Consider the following 17,144-nt stretch of genomic DNA (forward strand, 5'->3'; position numbering starts at 1 on the left):
ATATCATTATAGAAATAGAAATACTGGATCATCAAACTTATTTTGTGCATTACTATTTTATTTTATAAATTATTAAGAAATATATAAGTTGCATACTATGCGATGCCAATAAATGCCAACGCAACAATTAGGAACGACATATATATACGAATAAATTATTTAAAAAAATATTTTGCTAATGAATTTTTACAGTGATAATTTTGCCCATGATATTTTTGGTACCTGAGGTTACAGATCCTACAGTATTTTAAAAAAATATAAAATGATTAGGGCTCGAAAACATCTTGTCATCTTATCCTTATTTTTTACAAAGGCCCACTCGATTAATTTAATATTACTTGGAACACATTTGGAACCGCTCATCATCATCATCAAATTAAACACTTCCTTCGCCGAAACAGCATCTGCACCTTCGACCTTTCCATCCCCGCGGCATTTTCAGACTCTCTCTTCAGTATCCGCGAACAGAACATATGCTTTTCTTTTTTCTGATCCAGATGCACCACACGCAACTCCTCAGGTGTGTGAAATTTCGATGGGTCTTATGCGCGGTATCGCACAAACATACGAATGTATCGTACACCTACTACCGCGAGTCAGGAGCTTTAACGTGTGCGTGAATATACGTGATGTATACCTGAGTTGTACCTAGCTAGAAGAACAGGGGGTAGGGGAACTGCACGCTCTACGAGGTAAGACGAAGAGACGGAGGAGGTGTGAGAAGGAGGATGGTGGGAAGCTGGATGGAGGCGAAGGTGTGCGAAGCGGGGAAGTTAAGAGCTGTCTTCTGCTTTGCGGCGTTTTAGAGGGGCAAGAGGGTGGTGGGGCGAGAGGACCAAAGAAGCCCGACGGCGGCAAAGGAGAAGGTGCTCGGCCCTGCCGTGCCGCTGCGCCGATGATGATGACGGCGACGGTGGTGGTAACGGTGGTGGTGGTAGTAGTAGAAGGTGGAAAGGGAGGAGAAAGAGAGTAACAGAGAAGACGAAGCACAGGAGAGGCGAAGAGAGAGTCCTGCTCAGCGTGGACCTGTGCGTCGTTGCATGGCCGACCTGGAGACTCGCTCTCCGCAAGGTGAGACGCGCGGACCAAAGAGGAGGCCTCGAAGGATCGACAGGAATTCTCGTGAAAGCTGACTCTTCCTCTTTCGCATGTTCACGATCGCGCGCGCTCGTGTTCTCCTTTGGCCACCTCTATCATTTTTCTATATCTCGCGTACGACTCCAGCTTCTCTTCTCCAAGTGTACCAAGGAGTGAGTGATCCATACTTTTCATCGTGAGGGATTTTCTGACTTTTCGCAAAGTGCTCTCCATACAGATACGCCATAGAAGTGAGATCTGATTCATCGTTTGTTGGTGAAAACACGTCGTTCTTCATCAATATTAAACAGAATTGTGTGCTTACGTTCGAATTTGTTGAAGCTTCGAGTGAGGTACCTTAGATAAGAGTAAATCAAACTCTCAAACAAACTCGTCATTGGACATCTTCGTGGAAGTGACGTTGAGACGTAAAGTGCGGAGTCGACACGTTCAGTCGTGATAACGTGTGCTCACGTCAGGATGTAGCTTCTCTTATCGAGTGCACGAAACCAATCCTTCGTACAGCCACTATTTCATGTGCGCATATCCGTAGAGAGAAGTCTGCTGGCGTAGGCTCAAGGCGCATGACACGGTCTTGTGTGTTTTCGGCACGATATCAATTACCTCGCGTTACGAGATCGATCGGAGTTGTCATTAGTAGGATTTATGAATCTGAGTATCTTTTGGAGCAATTTCGTAAAGTTGCGCTGCTCTACGAAAGGTGAACAGTGTGTGTTTCCTCGTTAAATCATCGATAAATTTGCCTGAGTGCGCGTAAGTGTGTACACATCGCTAGCACAGAAGACTCGTCGCGAAAGTAAACGTTGGAATTTCCTTTCGGAGTCTCTGCCAAGACAATCACGATCGTTTCGCCTTGGATTTATTTTCGCTGACCACATGAAAATTAAACTGAGGTGAGTGAGAGATACACTTTTACGCTATAATTTACGAACTCGCGCTGTCGATGCGCACTGTCGATGCGCGCTGTCGATGCGCGCTGTCATCTTTACGCGCCAAATTACGACGAGCGTGGAGTGTTTACCTTCGTAATGTGATTTTGCTGCGACACTGACCATAACACCGACTCGTATGTGACACTATCTGTCACACATGTCTGACGTGCTTTGACTGCCAATGATAAGATATTTAAATAAAAATTAGTGCTTTAGCGTTCAACGCTAAACATAATCACATTATTCTTTCTTATTCATCATTCTTTTCTAAATTTAATAACGTACGAGAAATATGATAGTCATAAAATTATAATAACCTTTTTTCCCGCAAAAATATTCTGCTAGACCTCTTTGACATTTATTACTCCGATTTTTCCCAAATTTATTAATTCGATTAACGGAAATTTCTCACGCAACTTTAACTAAATAAAAATCTGTATTTCTTTTCAATGTACATCGATGCCTTAACTTATCCTACATTCTTTACATTCTTTACATTTTTTTTCCAGATAAATAACGGTTCTATAAATCATTTCTAAGTATTACGAACAAATAAGTTTTTTCTCAGAATTGATCAGTTAAAATCTTCAAAAGATACCAACAACAATTGCCTTTCGAGATTGAAACATGTCCATTTTCACAAAGATTTCAGGTATTACTTTGTTAAGTATTTCTAGAGATGACAGGTAGTTGTGGAATCTTGTGATGTGTGAGATTATCAGGTACAAGAAACAAAAAGTATGATTTATAACGGTAACGGTAACAAATTACATTTCGTCAGTACTTGTAACGATTTGAATAGTTATTTTATCGTTATTTTGTATAGATGGAGTGCATTAATTTGTTAAATGATAGCAATCGAAGCGACGATAGCAAACGATTTTTACAATCAATCAATTCTAATATTGAGATACTAAATGATTATCCAAAAATTAATTTTTTTTTCATGAAATACAACACTGCATTCCTAAGTAATGCAAGTGTAGAAAGACTATTTAACGTGGGAAGTACTGTATTAACCTTGCAAAGAAGTCACATTGATTCTACAAAACTTTTTTTAAAAATTAACAGATCTTTTTGGTGAATTTCGATGCAAAAATGCATTCAAAGCTAAACTATCTGTGACTGTATTGGAAACAAATATGCGTGACATTGGTACATACAATGAAAAGATGTTGACTTAAAATTATACGTGTATTTAATTGTATACATATATTTTGTATAATTGTATACATATATTTTGAACCTTATTTCTTTAAAAGATAAACAAATCTATTTAATATATTTATCTCAAAAATTTGTATATATTTTATTAATGTAAAAAGAGTAAGAAAAATAGTAATGATTCGTTAATTTTTGAGTAACGGTAACGATAGTGAGTTACTTTTTAAAATCAGTAACGAGTAACGGTAACGAGTTACTTTTTTAGAATGAAGAACGGTATCGGGGTAACGAGTTACTTTTATAAAATAACTTTACCAATTCTGCATATATGTAATGTGACTTTTACTGTCCAAAGATTAGATAATTGCAGTGAATTCTGTTTTCATATATTACAGAGATACAAAAATTATTTTCAATTATGAGATTTAAATTATCGGTACATATATTGCAATTTTAAACACAAATTCACAAATTAAATTTTTATTAACTTATTATGCATACTTGAAGTTCATCAACTTGAAGTTCATCAACACACATTTTGAAAATAGAAGCTTTTAGATTATATAGTCAAAGTTTTGAATGTTTTACTATGAATTGAATAATTAATTCAAATTTACATCGATACGTGAGAAAATTTGTTAATCAAATTTAATCAGATGCTAAAAGTTAATTCTATAGAAAGTTATAACTTACGCGTTTTACGACTTGTTTGGAAATTAGCATTAATTTATTATATATTTTAACATTAATATATTAAATATTTCAAAATGTATTGATAAATAAACTATTGATGCATAATTTATAGTGACATCAAAAATTTTCTAATAAAGATAAATATAAAAACAAATGTTACATTATCGAACTATTAACTTTATTATATAATAGAATAATCGTACAGTTTTTATTACATAATTATTACATAATAAGAATAGCCATTTTATATTGCATTCAGTATTAGGTGAAACTGTCGAGCTCTACAAAGATAGAAAACTTAGATTTTTTTGATGATTTCTTCACTCGAGCCTGATTCTCAATAGATGATTACTGAGAAGAATTTTTTCTGATAGCGACTCTAGTCAGACACCCAAGCGTATGTATGGCCGTTTGTTGATACGCGACTGGGATCTCTTTCTCTCTCTTTCTATCTCTCCGTCACTTTTGAAAATGAAAGTTCACGCGGGGCCTGCGAGCACGAGGAGTATACGAGTCTGGAATTTCTTCCTCAGGGCCCCTGCGGGACCTCCATGGCCTAACGTTCGCAGGATCGTTAGTATCCGCTGGAGAGTTGAACGCTGGGTTAAGAAGCTGCGTTGGCGGCGGACGCCTGTTTGGAAAACATCGACTGGCGAGCATGTGACATCTGCTAGCGTGCACCATTAGGTGTCTTTCAAGTCTCTTCGTTGGCCTGCTTCTCTATCGCTAGAGGCTTTTCTTTTTTTTTTTCTCAATACGCTTTCCAGCTGATCGACGTCAAAAGCCGGTTCGTCGGGCTGATTTGAGCAACACATTTTTCACGATCGTTTCAATGAATCTTTAAAGAATTACACCCGAATATATGAAAGCAAAGGGGAAAAATATCGTGTAGGTGAGAAAAATGTACAAAATAATATATGAAAACATTTTTAATATATGTATGAAAACATTTTAATATAATATTGTATTAGTTAATTTATTGAAGTATTTAACATATTATGTATCGAATTATAAGAAATCTGTAACTTTTTCTTTATTTTATTAACGTATGTATTCTCCTAAAGTTTATTTGTTAAAAATTGTATTCGTAATATTCGTTTTTAACTCTCTTGAAGTTAGATTCAGCTAAAACGTAAGACAGGAAAACAATTTTATAATTACAAATACAAATTCTAGTCTAAATCATATTAACATTTCTAATTTATCGCGTAATGACGTTCGATTCTTGGTAATGAAATTAAAGGCGCTTTCGTGTTTCTAATCAACTTCCTGTTTCGGTCAAACAAAAGTATACATGATCACATCCGCGTATCACAATGTTTATTATAACGTTTATTATAACAATGACGTCTTTTAGTTTGCCGCGTCACGGCGGTTCGCCACTTTTGGGATGTTGTCTTATAGTTATGCGTACATATGTATGTATATGTTCTGATTTAGCCCCGCGAAACCCGCTCGGCGTTCCTATGAAACTCGCTTAAAAAATATATTCCAGTTCTTTTAGCGACGTGCCTACTTTAAAACAAAGAAACACAATTCCTATGAAAGACGCTTGCCTATTTTAGAAGTATGGAAAGAGTGCTGTGAATGCCATTGGAATACTATTAATATCATTAAAATGTACCCGAAAACTACTACGCACAAGATCATTGCGATACGGTTTCCTTCCAGGAAAAAGTTAGTCGAGATTACTACGATAACTTTGGCGCCACCGAAATTAATGCTGAAGACCTGATTGCATCATTGATTATGCACTAAACACAATTCTGGACTCACAATGTGGTCAGTATTTGAATTTCAATGTCGCTTAGGTCACTGACTTGGATTGTAAAATTCTCGAAGATAATTTTATAAATATATATAAATATATATAATACGTAATATATAATATAGAAATATACATAAATATATATAAATATAAATATATATTCCTTTTTTTTACTATTTAGGTAGTGTTCTTGATCTAATGTCAATTGCTCAGAATTAAAAGAACTATTATTGCTTAAATATCCGAAACATCGATACAAACACACTTTGCAACTTTAGTGGTGCAAGTAGATAATAAATTATTACATCTCACGCATATTATTTATGATGCTATCCAGCACATAATAATAATAGTATTGATAATATTATTGTTATTAATATAAACTTATGCAAAAAAAATTTTTATTCAATTTATTAAAACAAAAGGAAAAGAATATATTTATATAATTGATATAATTATTTTAAAAGGAGAGAACATGGCGCTCTCTAATTTCAATTAGAGAAATGACGATGTTGTACTTATTGCGTTGCTTGCGTCATGTTTTATAACGGCACAAATTCATTGATTGGATGCAGGTGCATAAATAACTTATGTAAGATCTTCGCACATTCCTTCTCGATGTTCTTCTATCGTTTCTAATTATCGTCGCAATAGTAACATGATAACTGCCTTTAAGTTCGCATGACATTTATTGTTATATATATAATTAATAAATGTCACACGCGAATTTCTCGAACAAAAACAATTCGCGCCAACGATAAGTAATTTGCGCAATGTATGACTCTTGATCGACTTTCATCCACTGACCTCATGCAATTTGTCACTCTGACCGGTTCAAACAAATGTCAACCCTAGGCATAAAATACTATCGTGCACGCGAACACCAACCAATCCAGTTTAAATACTACGACATATCTCGCAATGACACGTGACACACTTTGTAATAATAAGTACTAAAGTGCCTCTGGCGATGCGATATAAATCTCATTTTATATACCGATCAATTTGAGGACTCGATTCAATAGAGATAAGCACAGTTACATTAGTTCATATTATCTTAATATGAACTAATATAATTTTGTTGACATGCATTATAAAAATTTTAATTTGAATTTGAAAATATGGATTTCTTGGATACAGAAAATATGGACTAGATCTCTGAAGCGCGACCTTTGTGTTATTCTTAGATACGCATTACAAAGTCGAGAGCGTGACTTTTGGAGCATCCCTGAATGTCCTTGCAGACGGTCGACCGTGAATTCTTTCTCGAGAAAAGTTCCGTGAAGGTCCGCATAGACCTTTATAACTCATCTTAGTTAGAGGGTATTGACGCCAGACCGGTGTTTTTCTATGTCGTCTATCCCACCTGCTCCGATACATTATAGTTCGAGAAAAAGACCACATAGAAGGAGGACGAGGAGCAAAGACTGGGAAAAAATGTATATATAGACAGAATTACGAATACACATTTCACACGCATGTCCTCGATAAAAGTTCAGAATAGAAGTAATTACAGTAATTATGATTTTAGCTTACTTCGTCATAATAATTTTGGCGTTTATTCTTTTCCTTAACTAAGAAATATTTTTCTTAAAACATAATTAATATGCAATTTTGTATAATAACATTTGTTTATATGTACGTAATTTTATGAAATCAATGACGAAACATCGTCTCCTCAAAAACATATTTCACAACTTAATAAACGTTTTTCTTAGATAGTGTATTATGAAATTATATAAAAAGCGTAAATTACGGTTCAGATTGCATAAATGAATTAATATGCATTACGATTTTTTTTATTTTAGCAATAAAACATTACTCACAGATACTTTAATTTAAGTTAACGCGATTTTACATAGAATTTGCAACATACCGTAACTATAATATGCAACGTTCGACTAAAAATGCCTACGTAATTTCATAGCTGTTTACCGAAAACTATAGATTCATGTCTGCAGGTGTCGCTAATAACGCAATTAGTTGCGGCCTTTTTTCGATATGAATCATTTATAAATTTCGCGCACACATGCATCTCGTCGAACAAAGCGTTAGCTTCGCGCACATTTTGCGGAAGGTAAGAGCGCGATCGCCGTGCAAAGAACGTTTGTGAAAGGCGGCGTTAGCCAATATCGATAATCATCTGCTTATAATAGATGGCTCGTCCTGGCTTGCAGTCTTAGAGATCGTGTAAGACGTTGAACTATTCAGCCGCGCGTTGTATCGCAGACTCCAGTAAAGAGAGGAGAGGAGAGAACACAAGAACGTCATGATTCATAACTGCTTCGCTTGTACGAGGCAAAAGTCTTGAGATGCGATGGCGTTTGATGGTAATTACAATCTCGATGCGCCTCCAGTATGCGCTGCTGTATGGAACGATACCTCATTTCTCTCTGCGCCAAGGACAAGAGATGGAAACGCTATTTCAAGCCGCAAATTTAGTCAATATCCACGAAGAACAGTGCATTGTGCGGTTCACTTGCACGTAATGGTTGTAATTTGTTCCGATGATTCTTTGATTATTCAACTGTAGATAATATTGAAGAGATAGAGACAGCGAGCAATAATCAAAATAAAAAATTTTACAATAGCCTTTTGTCTCTTCATCGCGGTATTGTTGAATAATAATAAAAGCTTATCTGATTTTTTTACTCGATAAATATAATAGTTTAAATTCTTAGATAAGTTTCGAATATAATTTATCTGTATATAATAATTGAATTATGATAAAGAGATATAATTAACTGAGTGTGAGATTAATGGACTGATAGCAACGGATATATCCAAAATTGAAAAATTAAAATTCTCTTTTTCTTTTTTTAAAAATACACCCCACTTAACGAGTATTTACATCATGTCGTTTAGTAATCGCAAATGTGAATTGGTGCTACAATTAGATGGGTTGTTACATAATATAAATTGCAATCGATAAACACACGTTTCTCTTCCTTGCAATTCTTCGAATCTTTGCCCCGCGCAAGATAGCATGTGTGTGTGTGTGTGCTTTTCACGTCGCCAAAGATGATTACTGAAATCAAACGCAATTTGCGGTTGCGTAGTAGTACATTTTGTCTATCGTTAGGTCAAACAACGGGTGACAAGTCGAAGATTTGCGGCGGCGATCGTTATCATCGTCGTCGTAGCGATTATCCGTTATTTTAGACGAATGTCGCGGTTCGCGGTTGAGCATGGTATAACGACCGCGTATAATCATCCGTCTACGATAGATCGCCTGCACATCTCATGAAGATGCTGGAAGGTCCAGAGAGCCGAGGGAAAGGCGAGAACTGACGTCACCGCTAGGAATGAGGTTAAACTGATGCTAAAGTCGCCGTGAGGCCGGTCGCCATAGCGCGTTCAACTCGGCGCAGGATACGAGCCGAGATCCTGAAAGGATTCCAAGAGAGTTCCTCGGGAGCGCGAGGTCGAGATTTCTCGCGTGCAAGAGAAGATCATAGATCCGCGATTGCATCACGAACATCTCGCGATTGCTTCGCGGCTTCTCGATCTTCTGCCTTTCAAGATTTACGCTCGATCGCTGTTTTTCTCTTTCGCTTTATCTCAACATCGCGATTGCAAATTTCATAAATTATTAACGTTGCTTGTCGAGCGCTGCTCTTTCTCATTGCAGATATGCATTAACTGTCTAGTAATGCGTTGATAGAACGTTAAGAGAATAAAAAAAGTATTGGTCCGATTATTGATACATTTTTTTGCAACTTTAATAGAACTATTATATAAATATAGCTAGAAATTATTAAGAGGAATATATAAGCATAATATATTTTGTATAATATAAAAAAATTTTTATTAGTACTTTATAGTATTAGCAATTTTATAATGATTAAATATAATGAAATAATTGAAACAGAATTATAACGCATAATTTGGGACAAAATTTGAAACATTTCGAATACATACACAAGATTATTTATTCGAAATTAAAATTTTGTTCTCTTGTTTGTAAATTTTACAGAGATAATTTAAGAAAAACACCAAAATTTTGTTTACTATTTTTTAACCTTAACATTGATTTAACCATTTATTAAATAAAAAAATTAAAGCGTTTAAAATTATTATATTTTACGATAAAAACTCTCTTTTATAATTATATAAAAATTATGTAGATAAAATTACATAGAAATCATATACTTTTCAATATATTAAATTATGCAATGTACTCTCATATTCTCTGCATTTACTAGTAGCTATAATTTTATTAAGGTGTATTCAACGTGAAAGGTAATTAGAAGTGAGATTTTATTACTGTGAGATTATATCTGATTTTACCTTGTACTTCCGTTAGGCAGCATCGTTATCTGTTATCACAAAAGTTATACACATAATACATATAGTTTTGGGCGTATTTAATTACTCTTCACCGATCCACGAGATAATCACTAGGAGAATTTTACATAGAGATATAGTAGACATATATTACTTGCAATAGATTTCTTGAGGTACAGAGAGAGAAAGAAAAAAAAATGAGTTTCCGCCCGTAACAGTATTCTTCAGTATTTCTCTCGTGTTCGCCTCGAGCGAGCATCTTTTCATCTTACGAGCTCGTGGATAATATGTTATGATTGACGAGGATATAAGAGATTCATGACGAGCACAATAAACCTCTTTAAATATAAATTTAAATGGATAGATCTTATCTTAAATTAAAAATATGCAATTTTGAAGACAATGTTTATTCGATGGTAGTGTTTGATGAATGCACAGTATAAATTTACTGCATATCCAGAAGAGCCTACTATACAAACATACAATGTGATAATGTGAGATACGTATGTCGAGTTTCTTATCGTATTCTTCCAGCAGCACATTCTATTTTTCTGTCTACGGTGTATTTTTCTCAGTAAATTCACAATTACAAAAGTTATATGTACTTTCTAAAGATTTATTAAATTAAGCGCTCTTTTGCAGTCAAAGTGTATATATTAACATTTTGTTTACATTTCCCAATACTTTTAGTGTATTAAATTTATATTAAATAGTGATAATATTAAATGTAATAAATAATACATTTAATAGCACATTCAAAAATGTCAAATCATGTCATTGCTCTTTAACTATTTTCTTCCACGCGAAAGCTAACTTCAATTCTATTGAATCAATCTGCTCTACCAAACACAGGCATTATTGTTTTCTCCGATGAAGCAATCGATAAAGTTTATCACTAACTTTATTCGCCATTGAAAACTGGAGCTACTCTCTCACCTCTCATAGCCGCCGTCGTTACCGGTGCTATCTCAACGTGGCATCCACAGAACCCTTTGTTTTAGCCGGGGCATGACTTCGGTCGTATAATATGCTGGGGGGCCCCCGAAGAAGACCCGGGTCGGTAGGTACCTATCTACCAATACGAGTTAGCATCGTGTACTCCGGTACGTACCAACACTGGTTTCTCAGCCGGAGCTTCTCTCTATCTGCGAGAGATCTCCGGTCGTATGGACGAGCTCGTGCTGACCTCGGGGGCTAAAGATTACGAGGGCTCACCACGGCTAGAATTCAACCGCCGCTGAGACGTACACACGTATTCCACTCCGCGTATTCCACCTTGAGCAGATTGTGGTATACACATAGTTGAGATACGTGTACCCGAGGGCAACCGACTGCGGAGGAATTTCATGACCGCGTACTTTTCTGCGGGTGCAACTCTCTTTCCACGAACCGGAGAATGACGAGACAAAGAAACGCATCATCGGCGCTTCGTTTGCTGTTTCGCCGGTGCTTGCAATATTTTCTCACTCGTTTAATAATTGATGGTGTAAAAGAAACGATTGACCTTGCCGAGTATCTGTATCGGTTGTCGCGAGTATTAAGAGGCATATTGCATCAGAGCAGCAGAGACAGAAAGACAAACTTTATATCTTGCTGCAAGGTTGTTAATTTTTCCATAAAAATTTAAATATTTCTGACAATAAAAATACAGAAATAATAAATGTTATATTTATGATAAATTTTAGAAGTAAATTCTATGATATATTAATATTTTACAATTATTTTTTAAAAATACATATCACATCTCAAAGTATTATTTCAGTAATAAATTTGAAGTTGTTTTATTGTTATGGTTTAGTATCTGTGTTAAATTTGAACATATTTCATTTATTTATTTAATAATGACTTAATTTTATCTTGATTTTTATGCGAAATTGTCTTTTGTAACATTTATTTAAAAATTTAATAAAAAAATTACCATTATTAATTAAAATTTTTACACGTCTTAACAAAACTCTAACAAATATTCATGCAAAAGTTTATTTGAATCCACTTGTTTAAAAGTTATTTGCTCAAAACTGCTGCAAAATAGCATCGTTTTCATTGCACAAGCAATTATAAATTAAATTTTTCATTGCTGTTTTCTTTGCAGTTGATTTCTTTACAGAGTCAAAATTCGGATATTCACGAACAGAACTTTTGTTATTGATTAGGAAAAAGAAATATACCCGAGATGTCTGCACTGCAATTTTCAAATTTCAATAAGCTAGTATTGAATACATAAAGATCATCCAAAACATCTTTAATCATCAACTACCTGGCAAAAATAACTTATTATATTATAAAAAAATATGTTTTGCTCGTTTCAGTAAAATTTACTATTACACTTCCACAAGTGTATTTAAAATTATTACACAAAATTATATGAAATGAGTAGAAAGTGTATCCAAATTCGTGATACTGACAAAAGAAATGACGTACAGAAATTTAACGTTTCCCTCCGATCAAGGAAATCTGCATTCTGAATGAGCGTTTCAGTTCTCCGCAAGTTTGGTGTTCAGCAATAGCCTTGTAACGCGTTCACGATACCTCTGCGTCTTAAGGATACATAAACACGCGATTTCGTGACGTTCGCCCGGGCAATCATCTTTCCGCTGAGGGATTGATTTCTTTCTCGTGCACCTGTCGAAACTCGGATCCTCCGCTCTTTTTCTGCGACCGCGCGCTGCACATATCGTACGCATATTACGTGGGCCGCGCGAAATGAAAGGCGAACCGGCCGGCGGGTAGGTAGATACCCACCTAGAATTACCCAGGCATTGGTCCACAATTACGCCGATTATATATCGGATGGTTTTTACGACTGCATCGCAAACTTCAGGCCTACATGCCGGATTCCGTTTTGTTCGTATGTACGAATAAGGAGAGGATGAAGGAAAAGAAGTTTGTAGGTTCTCAATAAGAAAAAGGGGGAAATAACGTTAATTAATGTTCGACGTTGTCACTTTCGTTAAACGCAATACGTGCAAATGATTGGTTATCGATCAATGATCTCAGGCGACATTAATGGCGACGTTCGGACCATTTATTGCAATTATCGATGGCAGGGAATACATTAGCGAGGATATTACTTAACGTTACAGTTTGCGTCATTATTCAACTGGCTCGTGGCTAATAATTACCCAGTTTTATAATAATTACGACGATCGCTTCATTTCGAAGGACTAAACGCGCGAGTGAAGGTAAAGCTAAACGCAGAAAGAGGCTGCTTATAAATTCATATCGCAAAAAAAAGAAATATAAGTTCAACGGAAGAGGCTCGTCTGGTTCCATTCTTTTTTCGTCGCTAATGACATTCCCTCGGCCTTATTTGTGCCATTTCGCGTTACAGATTTGGCACACGGGTGTCCCATTAACGCAAATACGTTCTTGCAAAACCAGTTCGCATCTGGACGCTGAAAAGCCGGACGATTGATCAGCGTAACGCCGCAAAACGGTCGCTTACATCAGCACGCGCTACCAGACCGAGAGTGAACTCCTTTAAGACGTGTACAGACTAAGCTATAGATGTCCAATCAGGGCACGCGTGCTGTTCAATGGCCAGCAAATATCCTTATGGCGGCACGTGGACATTAGTACACACGCATATAAAATTAACTGTGCCTTCAGAATAATTTTATAAAAAAACTACTTTCACTAAAGGAAAAAAACGTTACGTTTCCAATTTAGCATACGACCAAACAAATAGTTTACCTCTAGATTAAGTTAATTGATTAAGGGTGAAATAGTAGGATGCAGATAATAAATTTGATTTATATTTAAATAATAAACAATCAAATGACAAATTGTCCATTAAATCGCCTCACAAATGATAAAAAATGAATATTCCAATTGTTTCCCCTGAAGGATCGACGATTCCTGAATTATCTTTATTAGTTGTCATCTTATCGAATAAATTTCATTCGTTCATCAGACATCTTTCAATGAAAAGAATCCAAAACATTTAAAAAACGATTGTTAAATCGTATTTACTTAATTTGTTTTTACACATGGTGACGGACTTGCGTATAGACAGGAACTGGACAAGCACGTGTCAGTATGCGTTTGCCATACGAGACACTCTCTCGTACCAGTCACACGCATACACAATCGAGCAGTTACTCGCTCCAGCTCGCTTCGAGTGTGTCGCCGCTGTCTACACGGTGTCCAGATATGGCAGCCGCACCGGATCGTCGTCTATCCTACCTCGCACCGAGAGTCCTTGACGCCCACCCTGTGTATACGGTGTCTCGCGACGTATCCCACGACGCCTTAACACGAAGATCCCCCGTCCACTGTGTCGGCATCCTGCGCGCGCGAGCGTTCATTGTACGGGGAAGCCCTCGCGGCGCCTTACATAATTGAGCGATGCCCGGAGGCTTTTCACCCTTGGCCAGCCTGTCTCCCAGACCGCACTGGACCTCATTGTCCGGGTTTCGTCTTCCCAACTTGGAAACGATCGTCGGTGGGAGCGAAGGTCGTCGGCTCGCTCACACCGGAAGTAACGGGTGCTCCTGCACTCAGCCGTATCGATCGGCCGCCTGCGATTAGTGGGCATTCAATGAGTTGGCTATTAGTTTACCGATCATTAGATTGCGCAGTCGAAAAGCTTTTGCAGAGCGAAACCTTTTCTATTTTATTCTCAATACAAAAATTTGAACGTTCCAAGTGATACTTATTTTATAGAGATCACACAAACACAAAACACTTTGTAACTTGAGGGAATTGGGTATGGTTTAGCGAAAAAAAGATTAGTTACAGTTATGATACAGCAGCAAACGCACGGAAAAAAAATTTGATAATTGCATTCCACATTTGGTAACTATTACTTTACAAACTTTTTTTCATTGTATATGTATGTGTGTATGGTAGCTAAGTTTTAGCTGTATACAGATGAGATTTAGTTACCACCCACAAGCGTTTGCTGCTGCAATTAATCTTCTTTTCTCGTGTAGAGGTTTCAGATATACGTAGCGTTGAAGATATTTGTATTATTATTGTGATATTTAATTTACGTAAATATTGTCATTTGTCATTTATCAAGTAGTTCACATTAATTTATCTATAAATAACTTCTTAAATAATAAAAATTTTCTGACAATCTTTCAATTTCTGCAACGTCCCCAAATGATTAGTTCTTGATGAAGATGGCATGGCAGAATCAAGTCGTCTTAATTACCCAAGCCCGATCGTTCCAGCAGGCGCGAAGTTCGATCGATTCCGAGGAAACGCATGGAATCCACCGGTTTCTCGAAAGCTGGGCAACGTTTAGTAGCCGCCAGTTTCTTGCCAGTATGCCTATACCATCAACGTGTCCGACCTATCTCTCTCTTCCTCCTCTTCCTCCCTCTTTTCCGCCACCCCACGTCGCTCGGTATGTTAATGTCATTCTTCCGAAACCCCTCGTCCCTGATTCGAGGTACTAGCCCGGCCAGGTTTTTCGTGTCGGAAAGGATGTCGCGTCTAATTGACGAGTGGTGGACGTATACACTCCGTTGTGGAACGAGTGGCTGCGTTGGGCGGCGGTGCTGACATGTGTCCGAGGTGTCCGAAGCAACGTTCTGCCGTGTCTTATTATACGCTGGACACCCCGATATTTCGACGGATCGCGACAAATACTCGATGACGGGTCGCACGTCAAAAAAAGTAGCTACTATGTCGCCAATTGAAGAAAAGAATATTGTGTCGAAGATGTGTGGTGCAAGATACTTGTGAAATTATCTGGCATTGAACCGATTTTGCCGTAAACAGAATTTAAACGCTTTCATCGATATTATTAATTGTACATTTTACCGATTCTTAAGAAAGTTTCGCAACTTTAAGAGTTAAATTCAAATTGATTAAGTATAGTTTAACTTATAGTATATTAGCATATAAATTGCTTATCAATATAAGTCAATATAAATTACATCATATTTACTAATTGGTTTAAAATTAACCCACTTAAAGCTGCAGAACTAAATCAAATCAAATCATAATTAAATCAAAAGTCGATGTGTACGCATTTCAAAAATAAAAAAAAACGCAAATCACAATTTTGTAGATTTTTACTTTTATGCAATATGAATTGTAATAAGAACATTATTATTGCTAGCAACGTTTCGCAAATTTGCAATAATCATCTATAAATATTGATTTATTTTTTCTAACTGAACTACTGTACACTTAAAGTGATACATATTTGTACATATTTGAAATTTAGTGAAAACGAAAAGGGAAGTTTTATTGCAGTTTAGTAGAGGAAAAATACAAACCCTTTATGTTTGTTTTGAAACGTATGCTGTATATGCAATACATGATGTATGATATGTATTAGTTTTCACATCAATTTCATGAATATAGCACATGTATGGCTGCATCACACGAACAATTGCATTTAATTGATTCACTGGGAGGAGCACTCAGCACACCCGCTTGTGGGTCCCATGAACAAAGAAACTTTGCCATACGAGAGATGCGTTGCGGACAGGGAGCTCGTTAATGATTGGAAAAAGGTGCGTTCAAAAGCGACAGGTATACCTTTCGAGACGCTGTCGAGACGTGGGCGAATCCTGCCGTTTATGGAGGCACGCTACTCGAAAGATTCTATTCGTGTGTTCTAATAAGCTCTCTCGCTGGGCGCGAGGGACTCACGACTGTGGGGTAGCGCGTGGGTGAGATCTAAAGTGGGAGAGGAAGAAAGATACAAATGGACAAAGAATAGAATTAAATTTACTTTATATCTGAAAACATAGATTTCTTTAACGCACTTTACGTAAAAAGAACTCTAAATTAAAAATCATAAATTGATCGTCAATCCTTTTTATAAACAAGCAAAATAATACAACAACTATACTAGGTAACTAATTCCAAATATCACAAATACAAATGCTTCTTAAAATTTCAAGTAGGAAACATAGTAGGACTAAGAAAATAAAGTTTGCTATATTCTGAGAAATACAACACACAATTAAAGAATTTAATTAAAATAAATCACATTATTTGTTTTAATTAGCGAAGAAAAGGCATTTTCCAATTGCGAAAGTTAAGCAAAAAGAAACAATTCGACAAAAAAGATGTAAGGAGCTTAGATGCGTAAAAGGAAAGAAAAAAGTTTGTGAAGGAGGAGTTCTGTTATCGTGACGTCGTACCGGTAGGTGTTCGGCCTTTCAGGTGGGTGTCGCTTCTCCATGAGGACGGAGAATACGCTGCAACGGTGACATCATCGACTGCGTAGTCAGCTG

At 36.4% G+C, this 17,144-nt stretch overlaps 1 protein-coding gene across 1 annotated transcript in view; it reads left to right on the plus strand.

Annotated features, from left to right (window-relative positions):
- Positions 1 to 815: 815 nt before the first annotated feature.
- Positions 816 to 17,144, plus strand: part of LOC105193397 (epidermal growth factor receptor) — a 62,370-nt gene continuing 46,041 nt past the window's right edge. Inside the window, exon 1 of the mRNA XM_026134936.2 lies at positions 816 to 1,991. The gene's annotated coding sequence lies outside the window, so the exon portion shown is untranslated. The remainder of the gene's footprint in view (positions 1,992 to 17,144) is intronic.

Source organism: Solenopsis invicta, chromosome 1 (assembly GCF_016802725.1).
Source record: "Solenopsis invicta isolate M01_SB chromosome 1, UNIL_Sinv_3.0, whole genome shotgun sequence".
NCBI lineage: Eukaryota > Metazoa > Arthropoda > Insecta > Hymenoptera > Formicidae > Solenopsis > Solenopsis invicta.